The 7,500-nt window shown below is 48.0% G+C and overlaps 1 protein-coding gene across 1 annotated transcript in view; it reads right to left on the reverse strand.

Moving 5' to 3' along the window:
• The window catches only part of ano2b (anoctamin 2b), a gene marked incomplete at both ends in the record, with an annotated part of 24,920 nt that overhangs the window by 11,492 nt on the left and 5,928 nt on the right, over positions 1-7,500 (reverse strand). The gene's annotated exons all lie outside the window — the stretch shown is intronic.

Here is a 7,500-nt window from a genome sequence, read left to right on the forward strand (position 1 = left end):
AGAGGGGTAGGAACCAAAACTTACTAGGAACCAAAAGTTTAACATCTCATTTCTCAAGAACTAAATCCATCAAACATTGCTTCGTTCCTATATAATATATAATCAACACACAGCAGCAGCTTTGGGTACAGGGTGGATGCTAAGTGGGATCCTTGGGACGACCCTATCCTAAACTCCTAACCATAACCATAACCCCTAACCCCCAAAATCAACCCTACCCTAAAACCTAAACCCAGCCTTAACCCTAACCCTACACACTAACCCCCCAACATCAACCCTAAAGCCTAACCCTAACTGTTAATTAATGTGCTTGGAGTAAGCAAGGCACTGTTATTGCTCATACATATTATTATTATTATTATTATAGACAAATTTGCACCGGCAACTCGTCCCACAGTTTTGGCCCAAGGTAGACATGAGAGGTGTCATAGTGTGCGGCTCGTTCCCGATCTCGTTGCTATTGTTAACGGTTTATAACAGTTTATACACAATTCAACTTTTTGTGGACAGTTCTGCCCCATAGGAATGAATGGTAGAACACTCAAATCCTAGAGTGTGCCACTTGTTCACACATCTTCTAAACTGCTGTCAAGACTACAATTGTAAGTCAACATCATCATGTTCAGCTCTTCATACTGACACTCAAAATCTGCAACATATAAGCCTCAAAATGAATAGTTTTTACCTAAGGGCCGTTTGTTTGAGAGCTAGCAAAACACAAAAACACCTTAGCTTACAGCTGGTTGCCATGGATACAAACTGTCACAATTCAAACTGACCTGCCCCCTACTGGCTGTGACGGTCAAGCACATTTCACAATTTCCACAGAAATTGTACCTGTCTAGTATTTAATATCAACTTCTACGTGTTGGGTCAGCCCAAGCATCCCATTTAGCGTTTAAATGTCTGTCCTTGGAGAAGTTGGCCTGAAATGTTTAATGTCTCTCAGTCTCTCACACCACTTATATTAGAAGTGCAGAGAGCTACTCTCCAGTTTTGGCCTCTTCTCTGGATATAAGCTGACTTCTCTAAAAGCGAATGCTTCCTGTTAAACGCCTTGGTGCTTCAGATCCCCCAGAGTAGCTTGCCCTTTCAAACATCCAAAGTTGGTTTTAAATACTTAGGAGTTAATATTACCCGTGACTTCACAGGCCTCTACAAACATAATTTCGAACCTCTCGTAAACAAACTTAAATCTGACCTTCAGAGATGGGATGCTCTTCACTTGTCCTTGGCAGGCAGAGTAAATTCGGTCAAAATGACCTACCCAGATTCTTATATTTATTCCAATGCCTACCCGTGTTCCTTCCAAAATCCTTCTTTAATTCTATAGACAGGCTTATATCATCTTTTATTTGGGGTGGTAAATCTCAGAGGGTCCGCAAAGAACTACTTCAGAGGCATAGACAGATGGGGGGCCTAGCTCTTCCAAACCTTCTTTTCTATTATTGGGCCGCTAACATACAGAAAACGTCCACTGGACTCACTCTTCAGATGCGGGCTGGTGCCTGATGGAGGCAAAGTCTTGTTCCTCGTCCTCTCTTCACGCCCTGGTCACATCTAAGATGCCATTATCTCCCTCTAAATACACCAACAGTGCAGTTGTTGTCTCTACTCTCCGAATATGGTCCCAGTTTAGAGCACATTTCAAACTTCAAAGCTTTTCAATCCAGAGTCCAATAATTATGTCACAACCACCTCTTTATTCCAGCGAAGCAAGATGTAACTTTTTCTCGTTGGCAACAGGTGGGCCTTGTAAAATTTAGAGACCTATACATAGATGGCATATTTGCAAACTTTCGTGACCTCTCAAATAAATTCCATCTACCTAACTCGAACCTCTTTCGCTATTTCCAGATCCGTCATTTCATCCAAAGTCAATGCCCGTCTTTCCCTAACATGCCTCCATTATCTGTACTTGACACAATCCTCGATACTCCCACCAGTCAAAAAGGTCATATATCGAGACTCTATGACATCATAATGTCCCTTAAAGGAGAGTCAATTCATAAGATTAGAACAAGCTGGAGGAAGAACTTGGTCAACAAATAGCGGATGAAACATGGAACAATGCATTAGACAGAGTGAATAGGAGCACCTCTTGTGCCCGCCTTGGACTTATACAATTTAAAGTTCTTCATCATGTCCATTTCAGTAAACACAGACTATCCAAAATATTCCCTGAGCTTAACGATATTTGTGATCGGTGTCACAATGCCCAGCAGACCTTACCCATATGTTTTGGACCTGTCCTCAACTGACTGGATATTGGTCAAATTTCTTTAAAATTATGTCCGAGGCACTGGGTATTGATATACGACCAAATGCCTTGACTGCCATTTTCGGGGTTTCAGAGAGCGATCGACTGACTAACATCCAAAAGATAGCATGTCTTTTGCTTCCCTATTGGCTCGGAGGAGAATACTGCTTGATTGGAAGTCACCGAAACCGCCCACAGTATCAGCATGGCTGAGAGACCTAATGCTATATCTTAAATTAGAAATAAATAAATACACAATTAGAGGTTCCACAAGCAAATGTTATTCTACATGGGGCTCTGTGTTGGCATATTTTGATGGTCTTAAGACTCTCCCTGAAGTTCCAACCTGAGGGATGCAGGCTTCTGACCTGTCACCTCTCTAGTGTTGGTCCATGTAATGTTGCGACGACCTGTCTCTGTAGATCTACATCCTGTATGTACTGTCTTGGTAGATACCTGGTTGCAGCTGTGATACAACGGCATTATTATTGTCCAGTGTGAAAATGTATTTTAATCTAAATTGTTTTCCTTTTTTTAAAATGTTTTATTACTATGCTAATGTAACTTTAGGGCCCTGCAGGAAATGTTTGGGGTTGGGTGGGCAGAAATGTGTAAAAAATTGAAAATCAACATGTTTAATCATAATTTGTATTGTGTAACTTTTGAATAAAAATACTTAAAAATAAAATTTAAAAAATGTTGAAAAAAAGTGCAGAGAGCTAAGCTAAGCTAAGCTAAGCTAGGCTAGGCTAGGCTACAGGGTGGAAAAGAAGGCACTTTAATTCACCAATTGCCAAATCTTTCCGGAACACTCACCACCTAGAGTGCCTCAAGTGTTTTATGTGGAATCTACCTAGCAACAACACTCTGTTGTTGGCCACACAATGAAGCTTCACAATGTATGCATTGTGGTGAATAAAGTCACCCTCTGTGCTCTCGAACATTGACGATTTTGGCGACTTTATTCACGGTCATTCATGGGTTAAGACGCAGACGAGGTCAGGACCAGTTGTACTTTCACTGGACAGACTATCTGAGGTGGAGATCTTGTCCGGGACAAGGAGGATTAATCTGTGTCTCGGCTAGGGGCCCAGAGAGCACTGGAGCGTGCAGGTATTAGACCCACCCCATCACTATCAGCAGGCATCTTTCTCAGCGTGTAACCCGACCCGGAGCCCCAGCTCTGAGCCCCCACAGTTGACAGGTAGTAACCCAACCCACCCCCCCCCCCCCCCCCCCCCCCCCCCCCCCGATGCTGAGACAGACAGGCAAACAAGGAGAGGAGAGGAAGGGGAGAGAGTGGAGGGGGGGGGGGGGGGAGAGGAGAGAGAGACACGAAGGGGGAGAAAAAAAGGACAAGGCAGAATGCATTGGCAGAAACCTGAAGCTAATTTGATTCACTCTCTCTCTATCTATCTCTACCCCCCCCTCTCTCCCCCTACTCTCTCCCCCCCTCACTCTCTCTCTCTCTCCCTCCCTCACTCTCATCCCTCTCTCTCTCTCCCCCCCCTCTCTCTCTCTCTCTCTCTCTCTCTCTCCTCTGTCTCCCCCCCTCCTCCGTCTCTCATGTTGGTTTCCCTTTCTCCAAAAAAGCAGAGGGATAAAAATACCGCCTGGATCTGAGAAGGTTAATTAGAATAGGATATTCCAATTAGCGTGCTTAATCTCAGCAGGGGGGGGGTAACTAGGTCGCTGTGAGGGGGTCTGGGTGGGGGGGGGCTGTGAGGGGGCACCATGGAGACCGTGAGGGAGGGAGGGAGGGAGGGGGGGGTGACATTCACATTCGAGGATCTCCCTATGACCCCATGCAGAACAAGCTCGATAGCTCTAACACGGTGACCCCCCCAATCCATTCCTGGAGGGCTCCCAGGGGTTGTTTTTGTTCCATCCGAGTTCTAACACGTTGGTTTGACTCGTCAAGGACTTGGTGAGTCATTGGATCAGGGTGTGTGTTAGCCCAGGGCTGGGACAAAACTGTACACACCCAGGGGATACCAAAGGAGAGGAGAGGAGGGGAGAGGGGAGAAGAGGAGAGGAGAAGAGGGGAGGGGAGAGGAGAGGAGAGGAGGGGAGGGAGAAGAGAGGAGGAGAGGAGAGATGGATGAGGAGAGGAGGGGAGAGGAGAGGAGAGGAGAGAGGAAAAGAGAGGAGAAGAGAGGAGAGAAGAGAGGACAGGAGAAGAAAGGAGAGGAGAGGAGAGGAGAAGAGAGGAGAGGAGAGGAGAGGAGAGGAGAGGAGAGGAGAGGATGGGAGGAGGGGAGAAGACAGGAGAGGGAGGAGAGGAGAGGAGACTAGAGGAGAGGAGAGAAGAGGGAGAAGAGAGGAGAGGAAAAGAGAGGAGAGGAGAAGAGAGGACAGGAGAGGACAGGAGAGGAGAAGAAAGGAGAAGAGAGGAGAGGAGAAGAGAGGAGAGGAGAGGAAAGGAGAAGAGAGGAGAGGAGAAGAAGAGAGGAGAAGAGAGGAAAGGAGAAGAGAGCAGAGGAGAGGAAAGGAGAAGAGAGGAGAGGAGAAGAGAGGAGAAGAGAGGAAAGGAGAAGAGAGCAGAGGAGGGGAGAGGAGAGGAGCATAGAGGGGAGGACAGGAGAGGAGAGGAGCATAGAGGACAGGACAGGACAGGAGAGGAGAGGAGTGGAGAGGAGAAGAGAAGAGAGGAATCCCATATCGACCCCTAGTCATAACAGGCAGACTGAGACAGCTAAGCATGGGATTTGACAGGATTGGGAGGATGCAGGGGAGGCTGGTGGAGATAGAGATCGGAGGCTCGTGGCTCAGTCCCATGGCATTACAATGAGCCCGTCCTCCGATGTCTGCCTCCACGTGTTGGAGAACGTTTGTTTACCAAGCGTTCCAGAAGGCAAGAGAATCCATTTCCAAACAACGTAGGCCACATCAAACAGACTCACCCACAGGAGCAGACAAGCGGCTCGCGACTTGCATACATTAAAAGGCTTCATTTGTTAATTAATTAATTCTATTACCATGGGCCTATAGGAAGACAGAGTGGAGCTAAGGCCTGGCTTATCCTCACAGCTGACAGAGGGACCACACACAGTCTGGCTGGTCCCTCCTGGTAGAGCCAGCCAGCCAGCCAGCCAGCCAGCCAGTTAGCCAGTTAGCCAGTCAGTTAGTTAGTCAGTCAGTCAGTCAGTCAGTCAGCCAGTCAGTCAGCCAGTCAGTCAGCTAGCCAGTCAGTTAGCCTGTCAGTCAGCCAGTCAGCCAGTTAGCCAGTCAGCCAGTCAGTTAGCCAGTTAGCCAGTCAGCCAGCCAGTTAGCCAGCCAGCCAGCCAGTCAAACAGCAAGCCAGTTAGCTAGCCAGTCAGTCAGTCAGTCAGCCAGTCAGCCAGCCAGTCAGTCAGCTAGCCAGTTAGTTAGGCTGTCAGTCAGCCAGTCAGCCAGTTAGCCAACCAGCCAGTCAGTCAGCCAGTTAGCCAGTCAGCCAGTCAGCCAGCCAGCCAGACAGTCAAACAGCAAGCCAGTTAGCTAGCCAGCCAGACAGTCAGTTAGCCAGCCAGTCAGCCAGTCAGTCAGTCAGTCAGTCAGTCAGACAGCCAGACAGCCAGACAGCCAGTTAGCCAGACAGTCAGTCAGCCAGCCAGTTAGCCAGCCAGTCAGCCAAGTCAGCCAACCACTCTGTTGGCCAGGTTGATTAGTTGGACCGTTGGCTCCGACTCTCTGGTGTCACCAATCAGACTAATCCACATCCAGAACGCACCTCCCTCATCTCAGACTAGCCCCAGCCCAGACCAGACCAGTAGATAGCAGAGAGACACACACACTTTCATCTATGCATGACACACATGACACACTGCAATCCCACCAGTCAATCACCTCTCACAATAGGAAACCAACAGTGACTAGGGATAGGGTTAGGGCGAGGTGAGGGTTAGGATGAGGATGAGGGTGAGGGTGAAGTTGAGGGTGAGGGTTAGGATGAGGGTGAGGGCAAGGGTGAGGGTTATGGCGAGGTGAGGGTTAGGGCTAGGGTGAGGACTAGGTGAGGGTGAGTGTGAGGGTCAGGGTTCGATAAACGCAGGAGAACATACACCAGTGTTTGGTGAGGTCCAGGCTGCTGGGTGAAAGCAGCACATCCTCAGACACTCATCATGTTTGGCGTCTAGCAGACGCCTTTGTCCAAAGAGACTTACAACAAACGACATCTGACTAAGTAAGTGAATCATCTGTCCACCTGTCGTAGCAGGAATCAGTCATCTATGCTAGGACCTGGGGCCAATGACAGTCGTCGTGCTAGAAGGAATTTTTTTGGTTTGTTTCTTTTCATTTTAAACTTCTAACGGTTCTCCAACGGTTCAACCACCTCAGTTTCAAATGAATCCAAACACTCCAAACACACACAAGACTGATAGTGATTATTACAGCACACATCCTCTCTCTCTTCCCCCTGCAGATTGAGCCCTGAACCAAGGTCCATATCACAAGATATGATGATATGTTACCATTAATAGCTTGTTTACCCAGAGGAGAGAGAAGAGAAGAGAAGAGGAGAGAGAGAGAAGAGGAGGGAGAAGAGAAGAGGAGAGAGAAGAGAGAGAGAGAGAAGAGAGAAGAGAGAAGAGAGAGGAGGAGAGGAGAGGAGAGGAGGAGAGGAGAGGAGGAGAGGAGAGGAGGAAGAAGAGAGACGAGCGGAGAGAGAAGAGGAGAGGAGAGAGAAGAGGAGAGAAGAGAAGAGAGAAGAGAGAGAGGAGAGGAGAGAGAAGAGGAGAGAGGAGGAGAGAAGAGAGGAGGAGAGGAGAGGAGGAAGAAGAGAGAGGAGCGGAGAGAGAAGAGAAGAGAAGAGAGAAGAGCGGAGAGAGAAGAGAAGAGAAGAGAGAAGAGGAGAGAGAGAAGAGGAGAGAGAAGAGAAGAGAGAGAAGAGAGAGAAGAGAGAGAAGAGAAGAGAGAGAGAAGAGGAGAGAGAGGAGGAGGAAGAAGAGGAGAAGGGAAGAGGGTCTTAATGACTGGAGCAGCGGAGGGGAGCCTCGGGGGAAGCACCATGAAATTAGCAGAGTGGCGGATATCCACCCAACAATGAGGTGTGTGTGTGTGTGTGTGTGTGTGTGTTTGTGTGTTTGTGTGTTTGTGTGTGTGTGTGTGGCTACACCAGTATCTCTCTACCACACACACACACACACACACACACACACACACACACACACACTCACACACCCCTCATTCCCTTCCAACAGCACAGCTAATGTCTCTTTCTGTCTCACACACACGCGTGCGCACGCACACTAACACAC

The sequence above is a fragment of the Nansenia antarctica genome (assembly GCF_963989245.1).
Source record: "Nansenia antarctica genome assembly, chromosome: 8".
Lineage (NCBI taxonomy): Eukaryota > Metazoa > Chordata > Actinopteri > Argentiniformes > Microstomatidae > Nansenia > Nansenia antarctica.